The 27,069-nt window shown below is 42.6% G+C and overlaps 1 pseudogene; it reads right to left on the bottom strand.

Moving 5' to 3' along the window:
* Positions 1 to 7,278: 7,278 nt before the first annotated feature.
* On the bottom strand, positions 7,279 to 7,589 carry LOC125427296 (annotated as a pseudogene).
* Between the last annotated feature and the right edge of the window lie 19,480 nt (positions 7,590 to 27,069).

Genomic DNA, 27,069 nt, shown 5'->3' with positions numbered 1-27,069 from the left:
CTGTTTTAACAACCGGTACTGCTGAAGTGGTGCAAACCTGCTGAATCCCACCACTGCATATACCTAACGAGACAACTCTAAGAGGAGGGAAAGGAATAAATCACAACAGATTCTGTTAAAAAAGAAATTTTGTGACAGTCATGTTCTCCTGCTCTCAGAAATTAATTGGGTGACTTATGCACAGTAGTGCTTCCTCTGTGAATTCCCTTCTCCACAAAGATAATTTTGTACTGTTTATGCTGAGTTTTTTAAAGCTGGTAAAACACTGTTGTTGAAGTGGACTTTAATTTAATCTGATTTGTGCTGTTGTGTTTTTTTGTTACTGTCTAATTTATAGTAATATACATAAGACAGAGTTGAATGCAATTTACTTATTTGAAAGTGAAGGAAGTGTATTTTAAAAAATATGTTTTAAGTTAGAGTGGCTGTAAAGTTGCTCAGTTAACTAAATGTTAAAGAAACAAAACCATGGATGAGTAGAAATGATATGCAAGGAAAGCAGTGCATGATTAACAGGAAGACTAATGGATGTAAGATTTGGAAAAAGATATTTATGCTCCCCAGGATGCATACACAGTTTCCATTAATCATGCTGTGGGAATTCTACATGCATTTCAACAAAAGAATATTATAGATACATTTAACAATTAAAGGCTGACTGCTGAGAAACAAAGACACATCAATGGAGAGCACAGCACCACACAGCATTCCAAGAGTTACGCTATAAATTATCTAATTAAAATGATTAATTACCTACATTTAAGGACAAATTATAGTTCTTTTAAGAATATTGTATAGATAAATTGAACAAGCCAACAGGGCTTTGTAACACAGTGCTCCCATGGTCTAAAAGAACCATGACCCAATAAATAGAAATATACATTATTTGAGGTACAAAATAATTCTTTAATTTTAATATTTAGATTATATAATTTACATGAATATTATGAAAGCCAATCCAGACTGCTTTTTTTGTTTGTAGAAGTCTTTCTGTTGTGTCCAACATGTGAGACATGAAATTGTAGATTTCAGCAACTTCTATGATCATTTCCAACCCATGATCTTTTCTGCATGCACAGCTTGCCACTTAACAGTTTTTCCCAACGGTCAAACTTTGTGTCTTGGAAACACTTACTGTGAAATCATTCTGCACACTTCTGTTCCCCCTGTCATTTCCCTCTTACCTCTTCTGTTGCATTTATTTCACACTGTACTGCTGAACACATATTATTCCTAATTGTGGTGTGACATCATTCATGACACAGAAGAAAAATCCTCCCCTTTTTTGTTTTGTGAAAGCACTCTAGCATTACTGTGGAGTTACACTGAAGCAGCAATTCAAAAAATGTTTCAGACTCAATTCCTACCACTGGGAATTACCCATACAAAATGGAAGCAACCACCCCCCCCCCCGGCTCACAGGAGCAGGAACCATTGTCTGAAGGAGCAAAATCACATAGCCCATCCCTCCCCTGAACACCTTTTTTGGCCAGAGTAGAGCTGCAGTAATGTGTGATCATTAGTGCAGCAGTCCTTGTCAATTTCACTAGCTCCTAACTACAGACACCGTATATCTTTACCTTAATGTTATAGTGCTCGTTTGAGATGAAATTGACAAAGCTGACACAAATGACCTGGCTTGTGCCTGTGCCCTAACATTATTATTATTATTATTATTTATTAAACTTGCTATACCGCCCTATCCCCGGAGGGCTCAGGGCGGTGAACAACATAAAGTCATACAAAAAACATAAAAATCTTAAAACAGGTACATTCTACAATAGGGCCCGCGAGACCCATATACCACCCTCTTCCAAAAATGGGGAGGGGTCCCAATGATGTTAGGGGACCCTACTAACAGGGGGGGGGGGCATTATCGGCGGCTGGACTCTCCAAAGGCCCGGTGGAATAATTCGGTTTTACAGGCCCTGCGGAACTCTCCAAGGTCCCGCAGGGCCCGAATAGCTGGTGGTAATGTGTTCCACCAGGCCGGTGCCAGGGCTGTGAAGGCCCTGGCCCGTGTGGAGGCCAGCCGCGTCATCAAGGGGCCAGGGATCTCCAGTAGATTCGCCTCTGCTGATCGCAGAGGACGAGCCGGGACATATGGGGTAATGCGGTCCCGAAGGTACGAGGGTCCCGGGCCGCGTAAGGCCTTAAAGGTCAACACCCACACCTTGAACATGATTCGGAATTCGATAGGTAACCAATGCAGGCGGCGCAACACAGGGGAGATGTGTTCACGAAAGGCACCCCCTGTGAGCAACCGGGCCGCCGCATGTTGGACCAATTTCAGTTTCCGGATCAGGCGCACTAATGCAATATGACAAAAAGAAAAACAATCTTTTGAAAGGAGATGAAGGGGAAGACAAAAGGAGTAAAGGGAAGGTTGGGTGACTACACGGGTTGTGTGTGGATAAGGGCCAGGCGTTGGGTAGGATGGAGAAATAAAGACCATTTAAACATGAATGAAATCTCAAGGGAAGCTGGCTCAGAAACAGATAGAAAAAATCACTGTAAAAGTGCTCAGGAAAACAAAAGAGGAAAAGTGAAGGGAAAATGATCCCAGAACCAAATGGAGAAAAAAGTAGCATTTGGCAGCAAGATACATTGTAAACAACTCATGCAGAAAAGGCCTATGTTTAGGTGTGGTAAAGATTATGGAAATTGCTCTGGTTGGAATACATGACATTACATACACAGAGGTACACTGTAGAAGTGTGAAAAAAATCAGTAAAATTTGTATTCAGGTCTAATTGCATTTTTTTTGGTAAACTTGAATATTCCTAAACCTCCATATTATGAATATCTGGATTTCCCCCAAAATTTAGGTCAATTAGACCTGAATCCAAATTTTATCACCCCCATTTCCTCCTCCCCATCTCCCCCCACTTACTTGGACTCTAGGACTGGCACAGAACTGCCTCTGAGTCCGACATTGAGCTCACAGGCAGTGGCAGCAGAGGCTACTGCCACCTGCTGCCTCCAAACCCTACATGGAGCCTGAACTGAATGGCTTGGAGCTCTGTCACCTGCTGCCGCTGGACACTACATGGAGCCTGGAGCTACTTGCAGCTCTGCACCACCTGCCATCTCCCAGCCCCAGCCCCATGTGGAGCCTGGAACCAACAGTGGCAGTGGAATTCTGCAGTGGCCATTAGAAGGAAAGTAAGTGAGATGGGAGGGGGTAGATGGGAGGAGAGAGAATCTTCCCAGTCTTCTTAACTAAAATGGCAGCAGGGTGTAGCAGCAACCCAAATCATACTGAAAATATTCTGCTTGTCAGTCCTACCTGTCAGTTCTGCCTGCAAGAGAGCCTGCTTACCTGCCAACAGAAGAAGACCTAAACAAGACCTGATGAACTGTGGCCTGCATCTGTGGCCAGAGGGGGGGGGAGTGAGAGTCCTTCCCCACCCACCTCATTTGAAACATCTGTGGAGGGTGGGGCCTGGCAGCTATATAAGACACTGCAGCAGCAGCAGCCCAAGGCAGCAGCCAATGGGTGTTGCCTGTTGTGGACCCATTTGGTGACTGGTTGTGGGACAGGTCTTTTTTGTGGAAATAGATCCTGGGGTTTAGTGATTTTAAATGAGGCTGGGGATCCAAGATGGCGACAGTAATGGAGCAGGGCTAAGATGCTCTCTCCAAGCAATATAATTTACCAACCTGAACCTGCTTACTAAAGTTTATTATTGCTCCTTAGCAGTAGTTAGTTAGCCAGTCTTAGTTAAGATAGATTCAAGTTTGGGTTAGTCTGATCCTCAAAAGTTATTTAATATTGTATTATTAGGTTGTCATAGGAATTTTTTGCTGTAAGAGGGGAAGAGAGGGATAAATAAGGGGCTAGCAGTTATGATTAGTTCAGTTGATGTGCTAGAGTTTGGCTCATTAGGTAGTGGCTATGTAGTCACTTGTTTTTGTGTCAACCTAGTTGAAAATTAGTGAGGATGAGAATCCTGGGGAGAGACTGGCCACTATGGGGGCCGATGAGGGGTAGGGGATCCCAGTTCTTATGGGGTGCGGAAGGTATGCTGATAGGATGAGGCTGAATGAGAGAAAGGGGTTGAGATAATATATGACTCGTCCCCATTCTGACCTCATTCCTATTCCCATTTCTGAGGGTTGTGGGCAAGGGGTTTTCCCTGCTTCATCATTGGTACTGGTGAACATAAGGTCCATCAACAATAAGATCAGTGTCCCCAGGGATCATCTTGGGAACCAGCAGATGGACCTGGTGTGCATCATGGAAACCTGGGTTGTGGAGGGTGAGATAGTTGCTTTGGGCTGAGTTGTCACCAGTACTCAGATGACACTCAGCTCATTTTGTTGACGGAGGGCTGGCCAGCCACCGCCCCTGTGGCTCTCCAGCACTGTTTGAAGGGAGTAGCTGGTTGGTTGAGGCAAAGTAGATTGAGACTAAACCCAGCAGAGGTCCTGTGGGTAGGACCAGCTGACTTCCAACTGCCAACACTGGACAGGGTGGCCCAGGGGTGTAATGTCCATTGGGCAAAGTGGGCAGTTGCCCAGGACCCCCCCTTTGTGGCGGGCGCCAAAAATGCAGGGTTTGTTTGTGTTGTTTTAGTATTTTAGTGGGTTTTCTGTTTTTGGCCTGCAGGGGGCGAAGCGTTTAGGCTAGCTGCTAGCAGAACCAATATTTCAGGGATGTTTCAGGAAACTTTCTTGATGCTATCACCCAGGTTTGGTGAGGTTTGGTTCAGGGGGTCCAAAGTTATGGACTCCCAAAGGGGGTGCCCCATCCCCCATTGTTTCCAATGGGAGCTAATAGGAGATGGGACTACACATTTGAGGGTCCATAACTTTGGACCCCCTGAACCAAACCTCACCAAACCTGGGAGGTATCATCAGGAGAGTCTCTTACTGACACCACCCACGTTTTGTGGGGTTTGGTTCAGGGAGTTCAAAGCTATGGACTCCCAAAGGGGGTGCCCCATCCCCCATTGTTTCCAATGGGAGCTAACAGAAGATGGGGGCTACACCTTTGAGTGTCCATAACTTTGGACCCCTGGGGTCCAAATTGAAAGTGATGCTGTTTCCCCCAATTGGGGGGACTGGATACAACACCCCCCTGGGGTCCAAATTGAAAGTGATGCTGTTTCCCCCAATTGGGGGGACTGGATACAACACCATAAAATGTTTTCATAGCAGCAATTTGGGGGGACTGGATACAACACCATAAAATGTTTTCATAGCAGCAATAAAACATGAAAATGTTTTCAAATGTTTTCCAAAAAATATTTCTGCTGTGTGGCATGGCCTATTGCTGTGTTCTGATTTGTCAGTTGGGGTATGTTCTATAATGTGATGGTGACTTTGAAACGACCTGGTGTAAAAAATCGTTGCTTGGTCATGGTGGGGGAGGGCGGCTGCCCATGGGTGTGTGTGCTAAACTCCAGTTTGCCTAGATACGCCACTGGGCATAGCTACAAGGGGGGCGGGGTGTGCACGTTGCACCGGGCATGCGCCGGGGGGGCATCAAACTCAGGTTTTGGCCAGAGCTCCATTTTGCCTAGTTCGCCACTGGGGTGGCCCTCAAAGTGGCCACCTCATTCAAGAGCCTGGGGGTCCATCTAGAGCCACCCTTGTCAATGGAGTCCCAGGTAGCCCATACAGCGAGGGTAGCATTTTCCACCTTCACCAGGCTTGGCAGCTGCCTCCCTATCTCTCCTTTACTGACCTGGCCACAGTGGGCCAAATTTGCCTCTGTGAACTCTGACCTCTTGATGCTTAAATTTCTGAATGGACTCTTGATGTGGCTTTTTGTGATTCTTTCAGTTAGCTCTGTGCTTCTCTTCAGGTGCAGCTCTGTGCTGCAACATGACATCCCTGACTGGCAGCCTAGCCTAAAACTGCCATCCTGGAGACTTATCAGTTTTTAATTTCCTCAGTAGGTCTAGAACTTCATCTCTTGTCACTCAGTTTATCTCAGTTGTTTAGACTCCTTTTTGAAAATAGGAGCAGTGGCATTATACCCTGCTAAGGCCCGACCCAAACCCCATCCTCTCCAGTGTTCACCTCCCAAATCCTCATGTATTTCTCAACCCAATGCCTTCCTCCCCAGTCCCCCGCCCCCCGCAAATCCTCAGAGCTGGCAACTCTACTTTAACACCTTCGAGTACATTTAATTTGATGAGCTAAATACTGTTTTTTCCCTGGGTAACCAGAGTTTCTTTGTTTGGAAGGAAGAGAGGGGAAACATAAGTTTAAAGGACATTAGAAATAGTGCAGTTTTGCCGCCGAAGATGTGAGTTCTTTGTTGGACACCAGTCCTGCTAAATCTTCAATCTCATTTTGACCCTTCCTATTGTTTCTAACATCCTGAACTAATAGTAATTCACTACATATATTCATCTATAATTTCATTCTGACAAACAACATTTAAATACTATTCTTGACATTCTCTTTCCATTTATTGCACTTTTCATTTCACTTTTTTAAAAAAAGTCAAAACCTCTTTTATACAACCACATGGTCTCCCATGAATCCTTCTGTCATATTGCAATAGACACAGCTTTGTCTCCACAGTTTAGAAACTTCTACTCCTTCTGGACTACTCTTTCTTTTTGTCAGTCTACACAAAAGGAAAAATGAGAAGGGCCTCCAGACTAATGGCTAATTCATAAACCAGTTCTGCTTTTAGATTTACAAGGAAAAACAAAAGATGGAGAAGGAAACATGAGTGAAAGCCTTCGACAATACAGGAAACATGAGTGTTTTTTGTTCTGTTCAGTCTCCAGATTAACTGACCTAGAAAAACATTTCTAGCGTTTTTGTGGCAGTCAGGGTGCACATGCCCAGTATATGCCTTTGCAAATTTGGGGATAATTGTGGGGCAAAAATATTATTAATTAAAAGTCTAATTAAGTAACCTTTTCCCAACCTTAACGATTACTGAGAAATTTATTGTAAACTTTTCTCTTATCTACAGTGTAGCATTATTTGTGTAACTCTGCAACTGTATCTTGACATTAATAACAGCAACTTGACACAGGATTTTTTCAGAGGTTAAAAGAATGTAAGAACTTGTGTAAGACCATTCAGTATGGATTCCCTTACCAAGGTGACTGTGGTAGGTACAGTTAAGGATGAATTTTCTCACTAAGGAAGAAGCAGCAATACTGATACTGGGTAGCATGAACATTTTTTGCTCAAACAAAACAGTCAGTCTGTTTGGCAAGAGGGTTTTCAGCCACAAGGGAAGGTGTGTGTGTGTGTGTGTGTAGGGGAGTGGGGTCCTTGATTCAGGCTGATATATTTTCAGTTTCAAGATGAAGAACCTGCAACTTGCTTTGTGCAACTGGCCAGATTGATGTCACACACTGATAAGCCTGCACCCTCATGGGTGCTTAAGGTTATATGAACCTTGTTGTAAACATTGAAACATTCGAGGTGACAGTCCAGTTTCCCTGCCAGGAGAGCTACTCTTGTCATAAATCCAAAAGTTCAGTTGAAGTCCATCAAATGAAACTCTTTGTAAATGACATCTCTGCCTTTCACCTCAATCCATTCCACAGCTCTAAGAACAGCAACTGTTCATTCTCTTTACCAATTAGTCTATGTGTTTTTCCTGCCATGCCTGCAGCTGGCAATCTACAGTATTCATTGGCTCCTTTGATTGTGCAAGCAATAGGCATAAAAATGATTAATTAATTATTGTCTTTTTTTGCTATTGTGTCTCCTCTAGGCTTCTCGGACATCAGCATTTCTGCTTGAACGTCGTATATTGCTTCATTATCTAATGTAAGCTTCATCCATCTCTCCATCTACTCTGAACCCCATCTGAGACTGAACGCCCAAAAACATATATTTAACAGTCGGAAGTGATCCCTGTGGAGGGTACAGCTAGAGGTGGGTGAACTCCACCGCCAATTCCCCCCTTATTTATTTTTTCTGTTTCACCCAGTGCAATCTGGGAACTGTAGTTTCCAGAACGCTAGCTTTTATTAGCAGGCCTTCCTGGAATGATTACTTCCAGAATGTTATTGGAGGAACGAAAAGGGGGCACCTTGGACATTCTGAAAATGTAGATCCCCAAATGCCTGATAGTTAATGTCAGGCATTCTGGGAACTACAGCTCCCATAATAATGGGGTGAAGTAGAATAATTGAACAACAAGAAGGGATGATACCTCAAGGTCTTCTTTCTAGCCTCTCAGTTCCTTCCACCATATCTTACAACATACACCCTATCAATAGTAAAGCTAAATTGGATTGGGGTTAGGCTACCAGTTGGCAACTACTGTCTGGGGGTCAGGGAAATAGTTTTACCTTAGAATTTCCAGTGATTCCTAGAGTGGGATGGAGAAACTTTCCAGGCTTTCCCTAGAAGTGATGTAACAAAGTTTCTTTTTTTCTCCCCGCAGTCATGGAAGCCAAGCAAATACAAACTTAATCAGAAGGTAAAATGACTTATGTACACAAGAGACATATGGGGAGATGCATACATAGGCACTAAGCAAGAAGTATCTGTTTTCATGGGCTTTTAACTGATCTTTTAAACCTCATTTTATAGTCTATTTGTAGCCTAAAGAAAGTTTAAGATCCACTTTAAGCTCTTTCTTTAGTTTTTTAGTTTTAATGCTTTGCCATGTTTGAATGGTGGGTTTTAATAATGTCTCATGTTTTTTATTATGTTTTGTTTTGCAAGCTGCCTCAAGCAGATTCCCTGAGAAATTTTCTGAATAAACAAACAATAAAGAGCATGTACATGTTTGCCAGTACTCCATTCCAAAAGCCTTTCAGCCACTTTCGTGCCATGGTATACCACAACTTCATTGCCCTCTGAGTTTTTAATTAGTCTACAGGCCTTCCAGCTCATCAAGCTCCTACAGCAGAATTGAAAACTGTGGGGTAGGGCAAGAATGAAACTGTCAAGACATTGCTGGTGCTTTTCATTACCTGGAAGTATTCCAAAATACAGAGACTGAATGGGAGATAGATGTGAATACACAGTAGTATAGTAAAACTTAGATGTTTTCAATAAATCATGGTCTGATGCTGAAAGCATTTGTTTTGGAGATCAAACAGAGAAAAGAAGTTTCAGAAAACTAAGAAAGAAAATCTAGTATATCCTTATATAAGTAATCTATGCAACTAGTTCAGCAAGTTCTCAGAAGGTGATTAGACCAATTCAAGGAGGATACATCTCTCAACAACTATTTAATGGAATGTCCACATCTAGAGGCACAGAGGAAGCATCTCTAGGCAGATCTACTCAGAACTATGTTGCATTTTATTGAGTGGGGCTTACTTCTAGAAACATGCAGTTAGGATAGCGCTGTGTCATTGTGTGTCTCTGAGTAATAGTTGTTGCATGAGGAGGCAATGGCGGGGGCTGCTGTTATCATGCTCTACTAAGAAGAAATATTCAGTCAGCCGCCATTGGGGATAGGATGATGAACTAGATTGACCTCTGACTTAATCCAGCAGGATTCTTCTTATGTTTTTATCTTTAGTATTACATTTGTCCAAAAAAGTTGACTGCCATGGAAAGTTGCAATCTGATGGCAACTGTGAGTTCCCCATAGGAATTCAGTTCCAACAGCTGCAGGGGTCACACATTTGATCAGGATCATAGTCTTATTCACTGAACACATGCATATCCTGCATACACATCTGGCTGAAAGAAAGAGCTAATGGATATTCATTCTGCAAATGAAACCTATGTAAATGTAGGGTTAAGTCACATATTCAACTATACATGCATTGACTGTACCATGAGAATTACTCAGTACATCTTTAAAGAAAAAATAAGTGCCCAGTGTACACAGACAGAATGGGCATTAAATGTGAATAGGGCTCATGGCAGATGGCGAAGGGGGACTTTAGCCTTCCCCATTCTGTTTTTCTGACCTAAAATGGACCTGGAGGTGCTATTTGCTCTGTGGCATGTCATGTATTAAACAGAATATCTAGTTCAGATGTAATCTAGCAAATGAACTGATTTTCACTGTTGTCATGTGAAATAATCACTGTCAGTCTTTAAAACATTAGTGTCCTGAGTCATGGTTTTAACTCACATTTGGAATTCTCAGTTCTACAGGAAGAGGTTTGATTTCAAAATGACACATGCCATGAAGACTTTTTCTCCGTTATTTTAAAATATATTCTTCCAACATACATAATTATATTACATTGTCCATGCACAAAGGAAAGAAGAACCAAGAGAAAGCTGATAAAATATAATTTCTGATGGACAGGTACTACTAATCTATATATATAAAAAGCAAACCGTGAGTTTGTTCCTGATGGTCTAGCACAGAAACCAATTCCTCTGAAAATTCCCAGCCACTGTAGTCAGTCAGGTGAGAGTGTTTTTAGATGTTCACATACCTGAAATTTCACACCTGGCCAGGTAAAACGCCTTTTTCCTGGCGCTCTATGGTGAAGGACATGAAGCTGGCTGTGTGTAACTGTCACCCTTAGAATGTTCATGCCCTTAGAATGTTTGCTCAGATGGCCAGATATGAGCAGTGAAAACAATACACAGGCAGTAACTCCAGTGGAAGTGAAACACATACACACATTGCCATGTGAGACGTCAGGTGGGGTCCCCCCCCACACGCAGGTACCTTTCACTCTCTGTGCCTCACCCACTACTACCACACAACACACATACTCTCATACACATTCAGCTCATCCTCACACTCCTCACTCTGCCCTCCCTCACATCCAACCACCACTTAACTACTTCCTCACCCATATTCCACACCCATATTGAACAAGCTTGAATGTAAAAGACTGGAGGGAGGGAGAGGGAAGGGACAGAGGGGGATGCATGCAAGGGAAGAGAAGTGAAGGAGGGGACAGAGAGTGCGGGGTGGCATGCAAGGGAGGGGAGGGAGGGGGCTCAGCATCTGGATATGACCCACCCACCCTAGCGGAGGGAGAGGGAAGTGAGGGAGGGGTGGCTTGCAAGGGAAGAGAGGGAGGGAGAGGGAAGGGACGGAGGGGGCATGCAAGGGAAGATAAGTGAGGGAGGGGAGAGAGTGAGGGGTGGCATGCAAGGGAGGGGAGGAGCCCCAGCATCTGGATATGACCCACCCACCCTAGCGGAGGGAGAGGGAAGGGAGGGAGAGGGGTGGCACGCAAGGGAAGAGAAGTGAGGGAGAGGAGAGAGTGAGGGGTAGCATGCAAGGGACGGGAGGGAAAGGCCAGCCAGCCTAGATTCCCTGAATACTGCGGTTACAGTCCAGAAAACCAGGCATGCGTTACTCAGGAGTAAGCTCGGTAAAGCAACCATGACATACTTTGAATGGCTGCGTCGTGCCCCTCAGAGGGTTTACTCAGAAGCGACACCCATTGCCACCAACCAAACTTACTCCCAAGTAAAGGATCATGACCAGCCAGCCTAGATGTGTGGGAGGGGTGCCTTTCCATTGCCCCCAAGGAATGCGGTCACACACATCCATGACATTGCACAGTATCAGCCTGCACGTTTCCATGAGCACGTACTGCTGGCCTCTGCAATTGATTTGCTGCTACTGTTCCTTTCCCATTTCACCACAATAACCCACAGCAGCGCGTGGCCAGGTACCGCTAGTTGGACATAAATACAAAAATACGTTACAATAACCAAGGTAGCTGCTCTTATTCTTGGCTGCTATAAAATGATCTGCTCTCTTAAACGTTGTACAGGTTAGCGATGCCTCCCCATTATTTTAAACTGGATAGGTAAAGTTAAGTGTGGTACTTCCTGCTCCCCAAGCCCCACCCCCGGCCTCAGTGCTTATAAAAGAAGGTATCTGAGGCTGGGACTGCAGTCTCTTCTGGCCTGCCCGGAGGGCAGAGACTGCAGGCTGCCGGCTGGGAGCTGGCTGGGAGCTCAGACGGTGGGGGGGGGGGAAGGAAGGGAGGGGGAGTCCAGGGCAGGGTTGAGGGCGATTGGAGGCAGCAGGAAGTCAGATGGGGTCGAGGCACGCGAAAACGATGAGACGGCAGGATGTTACCTAGCCTAACAGGGGTTACGAATTTATTACGAGGGAATCTCCACCAGCTGCTAAGAGTGTAACAGCACACATATGTTTTCAAATAGCAAAGGGAATGAATACTCGACTTGGCAATGCAAGAGGCGGCTAGGAGGGGATCTTTTAGACTATGTATACGGGGAAGGGATTGGCAAGGAGTGTTCCGCAGAGTGATGCAAGAGTCCAAATTGAGTTTTAAAATATTTATGTAAATTTGGTTTTAAAAGCATACATACAGTAAGGCATAAGAGCGCATACATACAAGTTCCTAGTATATAGAAAGGTTGGAAAAGTAGGTGGGAGGATAGAGAGGGAATTGGGGAAGCAGCAGGGTGATACGTTACCTAACGATCTTAAGAAACACACGAAGCAGTAGAAGGCAGGGATTCCACGCCAGCACAGAAACCCAGTAGAAGATGATATATCGTGTCTCACACCAACAGGACCAAGGGAGGTAATGAGCTAGGTGTGAGCAAGGTGTTGCAGGTGAACCGGGCTTTTATAAGGTAGATCGTTCTCTTGGCAGGAAAAGGGACCAATCACACTAAATTTCGTTTCTACACATCTGTGCTGGGTTTGGGGTGCTGAGTTAATTAGTCAGCTCATCTATTGCTAAGTCCAGGACAATAGGGCCAAATTGCATTGTTAAGCTAAACGAGGAAACACTGTAAGGCTTCATGCAGATTAACTCTGTAGAGCCACTGCCCAGGTTATTCAGATTGGGCTGAGACATTAGATCAGGATAAGGTGAGTGGTTTTAGGAAAGTTATGACAGTAGGTAGGGAAGCAACCATTTGTTGTTGACCTGGTTTCCAGAAGAGATAGGGAAATGCAGCATCTGATACTAATGTGTCTTTCCATATTCCTTTGTCTTACAATGTTTCAGCAAGGTGTGGTAATCAAGCATACCCTCAAACAAAATGAGACCTCCAGGTTATGCTGGAGTAACTCATCCCCTTGATTAGATTTCGTGAAGCAAACCTTTGACCTTTGGCTTGCTGCCAAGCGGACATGCTGTTACCTACACAGAGAGGTGTTGTGACAACTGGCTTCTGCCAATATGATTTTTAAAGAAAATGTTTGCAGTAATAATATATAGGGGGTGAGCAGGGCCGTAACAAGGACTTCCTGGTCACATGGGGGGCTGATTTTGCGTCCCCCATTTGAGCAGAAGAGTGGCCCACTGGGGACAAGGGGTAGCCCTTGTCCCTAGGCAGATACGCCACTGACTCTGAGAATTAACAAAGCTTGGCTACCTGTACTTAAAAACACCAGAATCAAAGGTCAAGGGCATGCTAAGTTCATGAACAGTGGACTCCACCCAAACACAGGATTTGCATTCATCAATACTGCTGCTGCTGCAGGGCATGAAAAGGTGAATCACTCACTGGACTGATAAGCCCCACCTGCAATACAATACTATCAACCACATCTTTGCATAACAACCACATCTTTGCATAACACTTGCTGATTGGTTCCCCACCCTGGGACATGGACAATATATACCCCAAACATTCTCTTCTCTCTGGACACAGTGTGTCAGTCCAGAAAACCCATCACAACCAGTTTAATCTGGCCATGAAAGCCTTCGACAATTCAGTCCCTCTGCCTACAGGAGGTGTAACAGTTCTGCATCAAGCCAATCTGCTGCCACAGATAATATTGATACCACCCCATCATGGTGAGGTAATGGGCAACGCTGATCACCATTGCTCCTGTCGAGTAGTTACAACTCCCCTTCCACTGACAGCTTCTGGTCCAGAGTGTGCAGAGGTAGTACTTGGCAGGGAGGGCTGGGTGGCTCAGGGTGCCTCCCCCTGAAGTGGCCCCTGGGACATGTGCTCTGTCCTACCCTAATTATGCACCTGGGTAAAATCAACACTGGAATCCCCTCCAACCTCTGAAAAAAGTGATGCCAAATGTTTAGGGGCACTCATGGGGAAAAAGCACTTGGTCAAAATCAATCCTCACATTTCTCCAGTGGAGGAGTGGGTAGAGAACAATGTCCAGTGGTGGATGAGGAAGGGCAATTTTACCTGATTTGGTCTTCTTCTTACTGTAGCTGCTCTATCATGGAATATGTTGTGTTTCTGATTTCTGGGAATCATCTTTTTCTGCCTCAAAGGAAGCTGCTGGGGTAGGTGAAAGAAGAGAAAAATTGACTGTGCTAGCACTATCTTCTCACAGTTCATTAGACCCAATCCACTATCTTTCCCCAAAGATATCTATGTTTTAAGGAAAGTTTTTGATTTCTTTATAACAAGGGTGTTTGTCAGAACATCTAAAATAATTTCTCTGTAATTAAATAGTATCCCCAGCTAAATAAACTTTGATTACTCAGTCACATCTTGTATGCCGACAGAAACTCCTGCTTAGTATCCTGTAAGCCTTTTCTGACAGACTGAGCTATCATTCTTTTACTCTAGGTCATATTCAGAACAGCCATGTCAATAAATCACAGACCTTTAATATTAAATACAATGTAGGGGCTGGTGGCAAATGTCCTGCCTAAAAGATAGTTGGCACTAGACAGTTGGCACTAGACAGTTGGCGCTAGAAATAGACCACCATTTGCTCATCCTCCTGTGGCCAGACTCAATTTCCTGTCCCTAAGAAACAGGTGAAAACATGGTTTCCACCTATTTACTCTAGAAATTTCCCTAGGGGACACAGACTAGAATATCACACAAAAGTGATAACACATTTTCCCTAGACTCCTCTCTCCTCAGGTGCCATTCCCAAAATTTCTTGCCATTTGCCTTGGCAGTATGGAGAAACCTAACTGAAAATCATTCAGCAGCAAAATAACTTTATGAAATTCCCATGATTCCAAATGTCTTGGGATATTGTGTTATATGCTTGGGATCTGATAATCTCTGCACTGCCTTCCTTTAGCAAATTTAGACAAGGGCAAACAGGGAGAGCTCCAGAGGGAGGCAAAATGGATGCATCTAGGACCAGCTTAGATTCTAGAGGGTTTTAAGTTTTATCTGGAGTGAATACCCATGAAATCTGATGCCTGAGTGTCCCTTCTCCATTAACTACCCCCCACTGGCTGAGAATCAGACAACCAATTAAAAATCATTCAGAGTTCCAGCTTCTTTCTATCGAAACTCATGTGATATCATATGATGTTAAGGAAAGGAATTTTTAAAAAACTGGAAGGGGAAAAGACCGCTTGGAACTATCTTTTACATAAAGTGGAGCCTTCTTGATGCAATCCATAGAGCTTACTTCATACACTATCATAAAAATGTCCCAACGGACCTTTGGCAAAGAACAACTAACTATTAGAATAGTATTTATCATTTATACATAGTACATTTCAAGTGTTCAAATGCATGTTGATATGTATGTATAATTCACACAGTAGAACAAATGGAAACTGTGTATGCATCCAAGGGGAATAATATCTCTTTCCCATCATAACATTCATTCAATCTTCCATTTGTTTATGCACCATTGCCTCAATGTGACATCACTACTCATCCATAGTTTCAACCGTGAAACAGAAAGATTTGTATCTAGTACCCAAAAATATTCTTAAAAAGGGAAGAAATCACAAAACATTTAATCAACATGATAATTAAATAATTAAATATTAAAACTGAATCAGAAGTTATCAGCTTTGGTAACATATATACCTTCCCCTAGTGTAAAAAAAACCTTTTAAATAAAAGTACACCTATACACATGTGAATGTCACACACTTACAAGCATCTCTCCTATTACTGGGTACAAATAGCATAAAACACACATACACCAACTGTGTGACTTTCCTTAGTGGTTTAAATTTGAACAAAACAAACTATAAACTTTTTCTTTGTTAAAATTACAACATGTTCGACCAAAGCAGTGAACATCCTAAAAAGGTAAGAGAAAGAGGGGTGGGGGAAGGTTTAGATTGATTATTTACCAGTATGTATTTTATAGAAAGAAAAAATTAATTTAGGAAAACACAGCTTTTAATGTGGGTAGCCATTTGAATTCCCATTTCTTCTTTTTTTCTGTCCTTTTAAATGACAATAACATCAATAACATGTTTGTTAGATGGTTTCTATTACCTAATCAAATACAATATATAATGTTGTTGATAAGGAGAGCTTTTTCTAAAAAAACAACAACATTTGTAAGGAAGGGGCTTGTTATTGTCCAGAGTTTTCTTATACTGATCTTCACGCTTCACAGAGTTGTATTTAACAACCACTGTCTTTGATCAGATTGGTGATGGCCTCTCCACAGCATGCAGGGTATTTTAGTCTAATTGCAGGCAGAGCTGCGCATGACAGAGATGAGATTCCTACTCCCTCTAGTGCAGCAAGTGTGCATATAAAAGACACTCTGTCTATTGCACTATTTGAACAAGAATTAGAACCCAAAGACCTTGGGATAAAAGGTCAAACCAAATAACCTTCACCCTATTCCTTTAGGTTAAAAAGTAGAAACCTTTATGAATAAAATGGGTGCCCATATAGGAATCCAGGGGGGTCAAATCTCACCTTAATATATCTGTATAAGGGTAGGTGCCCTGACCTGGATGGTCCAGGCTTGCCTTATCTTGTCACCTGTAAGCTCTCTGACCAATCCTATAAAATATATATATTTCTCATAGCAGTATATTTTCCTTTAAAAATCATATTGGCCAAAGCCAGTTGCCAAAAGCAATCCTATGGGTGTAGGTAGCCGCATGATCACCTGACCACAGCCAAAAGGTCAAAACTACTTTAACAAAAGCTAAGATAATGAGTTACTCCAGCATAACCTGGAGGTCTCATTTGAGTCACGAGAATGCTTGATTACCACACCTTGCTATAGAAACTGTTAAAGACAAAGAAGATGGAAAGCCACATTAGCATCAGTTGCTGAATTTCACTATCTCTTCTAGCAACAGATGGTTCCTTCCTTGCATTTCCCCAACCTCTAGATATGATCTCCCTAACAACAAGATCCCATCCTGAATCAATCAAGCCTCATTCAAATCTGAATACTGAAGGCAGAGACTGTAAGAGTTACTTTGCATAAAGCCATTCTGTGCTTCCTGATATAATCTAAGACCAATTGACTCCCATTGTCCCAAGGTTTAGAACAATAGAAGAGCTTTTAGATAGGGCTCAGCCCAGCAAGCCCAGCATGGGAAGTTCCAGAGAATGTAGAAAAATGAAACTTAAAACTCACTTGTTCCCGCCCCTACCTGGGCAAAAGGGTATAAAAGTTTAGTTCACCCCAACACCAGTGCTCTTACTAGCCTGTACCTTCCTTGGTCTGGTCAGTTTGAGACACGATATCGTCCTTCGCCTGGATTCAGATGCTGGTCATTTGAATCCTTGCCTTCTACAAGATCTTCTTCAGCTGAATTTAGGTAACGTATTACCCTGAAAACCCCCCTCCATTTCTATCATCCAATCTATCTTTTAAAACCTTTTTATATCTTAGGAACTTGAATGTATGTGCTCTTATGTCTCACTGTGTGTTTGTATTTTTAAACAAATTTATATAAAACGTTTAAATTCAATTTGGACTCTTGCTTCTCTGTGGAATATTCATTGCCAGAATTCCTTCCCCGTATTATACAGTCTAAAAGATCTCCTCCTGGCCCCTCTCGCTGCCAACGTGAGAGCTCATTCCCCTTTGCTACTTTTAAAAACTATATGTGTGCTGTTACACTTTTAGCAGCTGGTGGAGAATCCCTTTAATAAAACCCTTACCCCTGTTAAGGCCATAACACACCTCAGAAACTAAGCCAGGTCGCCCCAGGTTAGTAATTGGATGGGAGCCAGGGATGTTGTGCAGAGGAAGGCAATGGCAAATCACCATCCAAATATCTCTCTTTAAAAATTATTTTCATTGTATAGAGTATTTATATAAGAGTTACATACAATATATTTAATCAAACTATACATTTCCCCCTTTTTTTCCTCCCTCCCTCCCCCCTTCTTCTTTCTCAGTTATTCAAGCAAGCAGCAGAAAGTTCATTCTCCATATTCTTTTCTCCCAAATGTCTTCATTAAATCCAGCTTCTCTCATCCAGTTCTCAAACATTGGCCATATCTTCATTATATCTCTTAATTTTTCTTGCCATAGCATATTTTTTGACATCATCTCAAAAATTTCTAACGGTATTTGTTGCCATATATATTCCAACCATTTTGAGATTGTCCATTTCTTATTATCTGTCCAACCCAATACAATCACCGCATGTGCAGCTCTAATCATAATTTTATACATTGGTCCGAAACTTCTACTCACCTTTTTATCTTCAATTATACCATCCAAATATCTCTTGCTTTGAAAGCTGTACAGGATCACCATAAGTCAGCAGCAACTTGATGGCACTTTATTCATGCACATGCTTAGGAACTAGTTTGTCAACAATAATTCTCCATCTGTGAACGGAAAAACAGTGTTTGAGCTGTGGAGGAGCCAGAGTTCAGGGGAAGGTCACATACTTTGTGTGCAGAAGGACCCAGTTTCAGTCTCCAACATCTCCAGCTAATGGATCTCAGCAGGTCTTTCTTCTGCTTGGGATGCTGGAGAGCCACTACTAGCAAGAGTTAGCAATATTGAGCTAGAGTCAGTATAAGGAAGCTTCAGAAGTTAATATATTTATTTTATTTGTTCATTTATTTAAAACATTTTAATGTTCCACTTGATCACGATCCCCAAGGCAGCAAACATAAAAACATTTAAACAATTAAAATCAACATTTAACGTTATAAAATAACTCAATAAAATTAATATAAATAATTCAATATATATTCATGAGCATTGTGTAAATGTGGAATCCTTAACGTGAACTAATATAATTAGATGTGGCTTTCTTTTCACATAATTATATCAGTTACTGTCACAGAATTGCTGCGATTGCCTAGATGTCAATGAGGAAGGCTGTATTACTTCAGACTGCAAAAGCACTTACAACTTTTCCAAGCAGTTAAGAATTGCATATGGTTGGAAAAGTTGTAAATGCTTTTGTAAACGTTCACTGAGTACTTCTAAAATCATTTGGTGGAGAAATGCTGTACAAGTTCCCATCAGAGATGCTACAGATGTCATCACTAGCGCACCTGAAAATACAGAGTGGATTTCCTCTGACAAATTCTTTATTTCATGAGTCATCTTTAATTGGTTCATTTTAACTATCAGATGGTTGCCACAGTTTCTTCCATTCACTTGAACAGCATTTGAAAAACTGATTAACCTTTTGCATAATTAAAAATAAATAAATATCAATGATTAGTTTAAAAATAATTTTAATCAGTAGGTTAGTCCCATTTTATTCAATATGGTTTCCTCACCAGGAAAGTGTTCTTTGGCTTGCAGCCTCTGGGCCTACATGAAGGTATCTTAAACTGAATCAGACCCTTAGTCCATCAAGGTCAGTGTTCTCTACCTAGATTGGCAGCAAAAGGAATGCAGAGGACTGAGTCAATGCTCAGCCCCTCAGCCTCTTCTCTTCAAAAAAGACTACGATTAATGAAGGCAGCTGTAGTGAAGGTATCTTCTGGTTCACATAGCACCTCCCAAGCAGCATGAGAATTAAGTATCTCATCTCTTCCTTTTCTGCCGGAAGAAGAGCGGCCAAAAGAACAAGTGGCTTAGCTACGTCCTTTCTTAATCTTGGGCAAGATGGCAGCTAAATGCAGAGACAAAGGGGAAGTACAGTGGTGGTGCAGAACCAGTATTATTGCAGGGGTGATGTGTAGAAGCTTATAAAAAATGTGCTAAGGCTGTGTCTGGACATTGCTGTGCAGCTATGGGAGAGGGACTATCCCTCTGTCTAATTCAGTGGTTCTCAACCTTCCTAATGCTGCGACCCTTTAATACAGTTCCTCATGTTGTGGTGATCCCCAACCCTAACATTTATCCATTTTACAGATGGAGAACACTGATGCAGAGAGTCTTAGACGACCCCTGTGAAAGGGTTGTTTGACCCCCAGGTTGAGAACCACTGCTCTAAGGTGATATACATGAGGCTGTAAATCAGTTGGGAGACCCCTCCCTCCTGAACCAATTTGCATCACATGTAACATATAGTTGGAGCTCTCATGTTCTCCCCCACAAACACAAGGACTTCATCAAGTGTATGCGGAGATTTCTTGTCTCTAGCTTTCCCCCCACTAAACTATCCATAGCTCCTCACAGTTGGAGGAAGTGTCACTTCCTCATTATTGAGCACAGATCATAGTCTCCTTGCTTTTTTGCATCCTGTATACAAATAGCTTTTAAATATCTGACCAACTTTAATTTCCACAAATTGGCTCATGATGATAAGACCACTGGAATATTCCTATTCCCGCTCCAATATTACAATAAGGCGAGCTTGCTGAACTTTGGTGCTACATAAATAGCTCCCTGATCCCTGAGAGATTCCTTATTCCTCTACATGAAGCCTACTGAGTGACCTTGGGCCAGTCACAGTTCTCTCAGAACTTTCTCAGCCCCACCAACCTCATAAGGTGCCTGTTGTGTGTATGCGTGGGTGTGTATGTAGGCAATTTTAAGCCGCTTTGAGATTCCTAACATTTGAGAAAAAGTATGGTTTCACACTACAGTGTAATTTAACACAACAGTGCAATTGCCGTGTACCTCTGATTGCTGAGCTTTGGAACTCGATGGACAGGAAATTGTTAATCTAGTCCTAAACCTGAATAGTACAGTTCTGTGCTCTATGGGGAACATTGAGGGGTGCGAATTGAGGGCAGAAAATACATGCCTGACAGTGTCCATTCCCTAACCTTCTTTTCACCTTTCAACTACTAGTCAGTTCAGTGATAACTAGACAATGGCAATGACATTTTTTGTAAAAATTGGAGTTGAATTTTTGCAAGTAGTAGCCAGGGAGCTTTCAAAGACTGTGTTTACTTTCAGTGTTTGTTGTGACAGACTGCAAGGAAATATGATTTTTTAAAGTGCAGTTTTGCCTAAAACAACTTACTGTTTACAGTCAGAGTGAGGCAGAAAGATTTAGGAACAAGACAGCTACCTGATTGCCTGTGGTCTCCTATACTCTGATTGGTCAAGTGACTATATGATGCAGAGTGGGGAGGAGGTTAATTTCCTGTCAGAAGAATCTGTGAGGCTTTTTGGTCTTGAGCCAGTGGCGGGGCTACCAGGGGGTCAGGGAGGGTGTGTGTGCCACGCACTGGGTGCACAGCTTTGGATCACGTGGGGGGCAGGAAATTCCCCCCAACCACTCCCCCTTCCCCTGCACCCCCCCATAGCGCTCCACCCTGCAGCGCCCCTCCCCACTAGCAAACCAAGCAAACCGAGCAGGCTGCAGAACAGGCCTGCCTGTTCCCTTCCAGGCTGCAAAGGACCTGGTAGGAACTACATTTCCCAGGGTAGTTCCCACCAGGTTCTTTGCAGCCTGGAAGTGAACAGGCAGGCCTGCTCTGTTTGCTAAAGTAAGTGTGTGGGCGGGTGTCGCGGGGGTGATTTTTCACACCCCCTCAAGGTGCCCCCTTTGCGACTCCCCCACACACTTACTTTAACAAACGGAGCAGGCTTGAGAAGAGGCCTGCCTGTGTTCCCTGCCTCCATCATAACCATGGCAGCACTGAATAGCTTTAATTTAACACCCCCTCCAAAACTGATACATATGTGTTCACTAAATTTAATATTCTTTCAAATACTCATTGATTTTATTCCAGTATGAGACATAATTTTCAATAGAAGGGTTACATTTTTGACTCCCTTTTAGAAACACCAGTCCTCCCTCCAACAGTATTGCAATTCAGTTCACTTTTTAAAAATTATTCATTCATATTTTTACACATATGTTGGCATGGAATTGTGGGGGGGGATTTACCATCCTCCCAGGGCCCACATATATAGAAATGCTATGCAAGGCAAGAAGGACCACCAGATTTGGCCACTATGCATCACTGCACTTGAGTGAAGGGCTATAAAGGAATGGCCCTGGGGAGCCTTTGCAATCAATGCTCAAGAGGTCAGGGTTTTACAGTGTAGCTCTTTCATCCAGTGCTACTAGGAGTAGCTTAAAACTCTCCCCACTCACTTCTGGTTTACCGCACACCCTTATTTGATATCCTTGCTGCTACAAGGCTCTCCTTAGATCTGGAATGTCCTGGTTCTCGAAGGTGTCAGGCCGTCTGTTAATAAGTCTGGAGATTAAGCAGCTAGTAAGCAAAAAAAAATACTGTACATCTGGAAGGAGTTTAGGATGTCTGCTAATCAAGGGATTGGCTCACCAGAATTCCTAGCATTGATTAAGATAAGTTCATCTGGTGAACTCCTTTATGGGAAAGATTGCAGCATTGATGCAGAGCAAGATGTTCCCATATTTTTGGTTGGATAAGCTGTGTAACATTGCTTAGTCAAAATCTTAATGAAGTACATTTTGCTGCCCCCACTTCCCCCCACACAGTACCATAGCCAGTAGGGTAGGGTGGGCATATTGGCATGTGGGACATCAAAGAAATTAATGGAAAATTAGTGATTATCATTTTCTACCCAATCCTTTCTCCAAGACCAAGTATCCATATTGTTTGAATGTCTGTGAATATTATCAGAAATGTAAAAGGTTAAATGTAAAATAAAACGTAATAGAACAATTGTTTTTACTCTCAGAACTATTATTCACTCATAGGGAGTAACTTTTTAAAATAAATCACTATTTATTTTAAAATAAATCATTTCTCTAACCATCCTGATCACAACCACTATAGTTGAAGGTGGGTTAAAATATCCACCAAGGGAAATCTTGACTGACCAGGTCTTGATGGGTGCCAACAACATAGGGTGTGTGTGTGTGTGTGTGTGTGTGTGTGTGTGTGTGTGTGTGTGAATTAGCTGCCAGTGATTGTTTTAACCAGAATGGTTCCAAAGTCTGAAAAGAATTCTTGCAATGTAATTCTAAAGACATTTTCCTCCTGGGAGCCAACTCTGTTACAGGTTTCAGTGAATTCATCTTAACTAATGACATGAAGTTTGAAGGTAAGCACAATTACCTCCGACTGTTTTCCATGTCAGGGTCTTCAGTGCTTTTCCCTTTGGTCTGTGCTAATAGTGCTTTGAGTCACCAATTTCAATCATAGGTAGGATTTTTTTAATGTTGAATGAATCACTGCAGAATCCAACCATTTAAAAGTCTTAAAGAATATAGCAGGTTGACATAACCTTCACCTTTGATAACCTGAATTCTCATGAGAACTTTTCTGCTGAGAGATATATACATCCGAATACATCCTGTTCCATTGCACATGACCTGTGGCAACAGGCCTGACCCAGAATCTTAAAAGAACAAATCAATAGGCTTTTAAAGAGATGCAGTTTATCAAACCTTAGCTGTATTGTCAGGGAACTCCTGAGAATTTCCAAAAATAAACTGAAAACACAGTTAACTGTCAGGATTTCATTAAAGGGAAACCAAACTGAGAGGAACGATCTAGTGAAACTGTGGAAGTAGGGGAATTAAAAACACTTCAGAGCTCTTCATGCATTAAAAATGGTCACAGACAGCATGATGATTTTTAAAAAATCAGTTATTTTTACACTTTGTAAAATGGTTACAATGATCTGGAAAGAAGTTAAGGTTCCTGTCTTTCTGCAGACATGGTATCAGAAGTAAAGTTGCCCATTACTTCATAGGGTTCTATTCCAATTAAGAATAGTTCTGGTACCTAAATTCAGACCTGCGCTTCCTTCAAATTACTCCAATGTTCAACTCAAAACATACCGCAGGGTGGTAATTTCCATTTCAATAAATAGTGTTCCAGAAATATCGTCATGCATTGGAGTAGCAGTTTATATATTCTGTAAACACAATGTGACCTCATGGTGGGTTGCCACAGGTACTTCTACTTCCATAAAATTCCTTAATGATACTATTGCAAAATGTACTTTTGCAGGTCAATTTGCTTCTCCACAATTGGATGGAGGACCTGAAAAACAGGCCTATTATGTACTTGTGCCCTGCCTCATGGTAAGGGTACATTCCCTGCCTGTGCAGGGAAACCAAAGCAGAGAACTATATTTTCCTGGCTTTGGGGTTTTCGCTCTTCTGGACTTTCTCCCCATCCACACAGTAGCAATTCTGATCACCTGTCATCAGATATTTCTGGGGGAATTGATGGGCCTTCTTTTCTCTTTTTAACTTTAATGCTAGCATTCCATTGCAGGAATGATGGAACATTAAAACAAGCTTAAAAAATTAGGTTAAAGCACAGCAACAAAAAGTGAGCATTGACTGGCCAGAGGTAACCTGGAAGCAGGGGCAGGTAAAATGGTGGCTGTCATGCCCCCAGAGACACCCTCACTATTTTCCTTATGTAAGCCTCAGTTGTACCCTTAGTTGGAATAAGCTTAGTTGTTCTTTCAACAGTTTTCTGTGGGAGGGAACTTTAGTTAACCCCTGTCCCTTTAAGAAGCCGTCTATAGGCAAAAGCACTATAACATTCTTATTGGTTAGCAGTTCCTGTTTTACAGGAACTGTTTTAAGTTACGGTGTCTGGGGGGGCATGTCCTCAGGCCTTGGCGACTTGCCGGAGGCCCGGGGACATGCTGGGTCGTCCCGGCTCTTTCTGGGACCATCCATGCGGACGGTCCCAGCATTGTCGGGTCTGCGCGAAATGCCTCTGTGCAGAAACGGCCTCAGTAATAAAAGGAGAAGCACCTATGTTGCAGCTTGTGATATGGCAGAAGGCTCTGTGAACTAGAAACATTGGCATTCGAGACTGAGTGCAGAATTAAGTCTCTTTAGGATTCTGGGCTCTTTAGCATGGGTATTTTTATATAAGCCTTGGGCTTAATTCTGTCAGGGTGCAACAAGTGTGACTCCCTAGGAAGCACTGTGTGTCTGGATTCCTTACTAAGTCACTACCACTGGTTTGTGCCTTGGCCTCTGGACTACCTGCCTTCTGCATACAGTCACTAGATTATCTCCATCTATGAATGTTGCTTGCCTCAACCCCTGGATTACCTGATTTAGGCCTATAAACATTACTTGCCTGGACCTCTGAACTGCTGGACCTATTTAGGCACCTGAGCTGCTTAACCTGTGCATACAGTGTCATTCAGGTGAGTTTAATAGAGAAAAAGACAAACCAGCTGTGGTTTATGTATGTATGGTTTATTAGCTTATTTTTTTAAAAAAGAATTACATCCACCAATTTCAAAATGAGCATCACAGATTAACCATAAAAATGCACAATCCTACAACTGGTCTTAAATCGACCAAACACATATGTATTAATTTGGAATGCAGTGTTGGGGGAGAGTTCTATAGATACCATGGACTGCCAAAAGACAAATACCGGTAAGTAGGATCTTGATCAAATCAACCCTGAATTCTCCCTAGAAGCTGAAGTGAGTAAACTGAGGCTATCACACTTTGGTCATATCAAGCACCCCAAATCTCACTGGGAAAAGACAATAACGCTAGGAAACATTGATGATAGCAGGAAAAGAAGACCCAACATGAGATGGATTGATTCAGTCGAGGAAGCCATAGCCCACAGTTTGCAAGACCTGCGCGAAGTTGTTAATGATAGGTCGTTTTGGAGGACATTAATTCAAAGGATCGTTAAAGTAATGAAAACAAGTTTATCTTATGAAACAAAACAGTGACAATAAAATGACTACTTTAAGAGCTGCTTCTTAGTCACTTCTTTGAGGCTCAATACAGAAAACACTTGATGCTACCTTTGATAACATGCTCTGTCATAAAGGGGCAGCCACCAAGATAGCCCTCTTCCTTGTGGCTATACACATCAGTTCAGAAGGTTAAACACTGGCAGAGATTTTAATCTTTTATGATAAACCCCCAGAGTCTGAATGCTGCAATCCTACCCTTGCCACATAGTTTTGGACATCAATATGGGCCTGGGGAACCCGGATGAGAAAGCAAGAACTTATAAATGCATGAAAGAAGCATTTCTCAGTTTCTGTGAATAATAGATAAAATGCTTTTTAAAAAAAGAAAACGAAAACCCAAGCATATGATCCTTGAGTAGTTTTAGGAAATGAAATGCCTCAAAGAAAAGAAGATGTTCTATAATTCATTTATAATTGTCCTCTGCTCCACCAGAAAGAGTCCTTATGTTGAAAACGATCAATGGAGTTCACATTCACAGCTGCTATTTTGATGAGACTTAGGCTGATTTTTCACGGTCAAAATGCCCCATGGTAGATCCGGGAGCATACCTGCTGCGGCCCCTTTTCCCTTGCTTTTGACTCTTCACTGCTCCCTGGTTCTTCCTGGGATTTGAGGCAGGGCTGGCACGTTTGCCCCAACTGTTTCTTCATGAACTCAGTGCTTCTCCATTTGCACCACAAACTCTTCCGCAACGTCTTCCATGCCTGTGCGGACAACCTCTGTTTCCCGCATTCTGATTGGCAGAATCTCCCCCGTTCCCCCCGCTCACTTTTACTATGGTTGATTCCGCACTTGTGTTATCGACCTAAGTTCGAGCTGTGTTCGACCTAAGTGCTCCGCACAACCACTGGGATTGATGTGGTTTTGTACCAGCTTCGCCCCGTGTAACAGTCAAATTTCCGACTCCAGTTGGGAACTACTACTTTTTCAGGGAACCACGCTCGAACTCAGCTTGATTCCAGTAAAGTGCGGAATCTCTGGTGCCAGGAGTCCCCCATTCAGCCAATCACAGCTGAGTGTTTCAGGCATGCATACAGCTGGCCAATCAAAATATACCACCCTCCACTCCTGCTTGGCAAAGTTTTTACTGCGGTACCTAACGCGTGTGGGGATAGATCGAACATGGCTGCATGAACTATTGTATTGGCCAATGAGGAACGGAGTGGCAAAGAGGCACAGGATAATTTTGCCCTCCGAGCTGGGATCAAGCTGGTTGCAGTGGGGAACAACAATGGCTTCGACCTAGGTTAGTACCCTTCTCAGGGAACTGGGTCGAACCTATTTTACTCGTGTGCAGAATCACCCTATTTTAGTTTTAAATTACTCTAAACACAAAACAGGCTATGAGAATCAGCGCCCTCGCCCTCTGTCTAAAATCCTTGCATGTGCGAGAGAATCGCCACCCTCCTGTTTGTGGCACCTCCACATGCTGCTTTTTTGTCTAAAAACCAAGGTTTCTTCCTTTGTGTTTTTT

The sequence above is a fragment of the Sphaerodactylus townsendi genome, linkage group LG02 (genome assembly GCF_021028975.2).
Source record: "Sphaerodactylus townsendi isolate TG3544 linkage group LG02, MPM_Stown_v2.3, whole genome shotgun sequence".
In the NCBI taxonomy this organism is placed as follows: Eukaryota; Metazoa; Chordata; class Lepidosauria; order Squamata; family Sphaerodactylidae; genus Sphaerodactylus; species Sphaerodactylus townsendi.
This window is presented reverse-complemented; position numbering and strand designations above follow the sequence as displayed.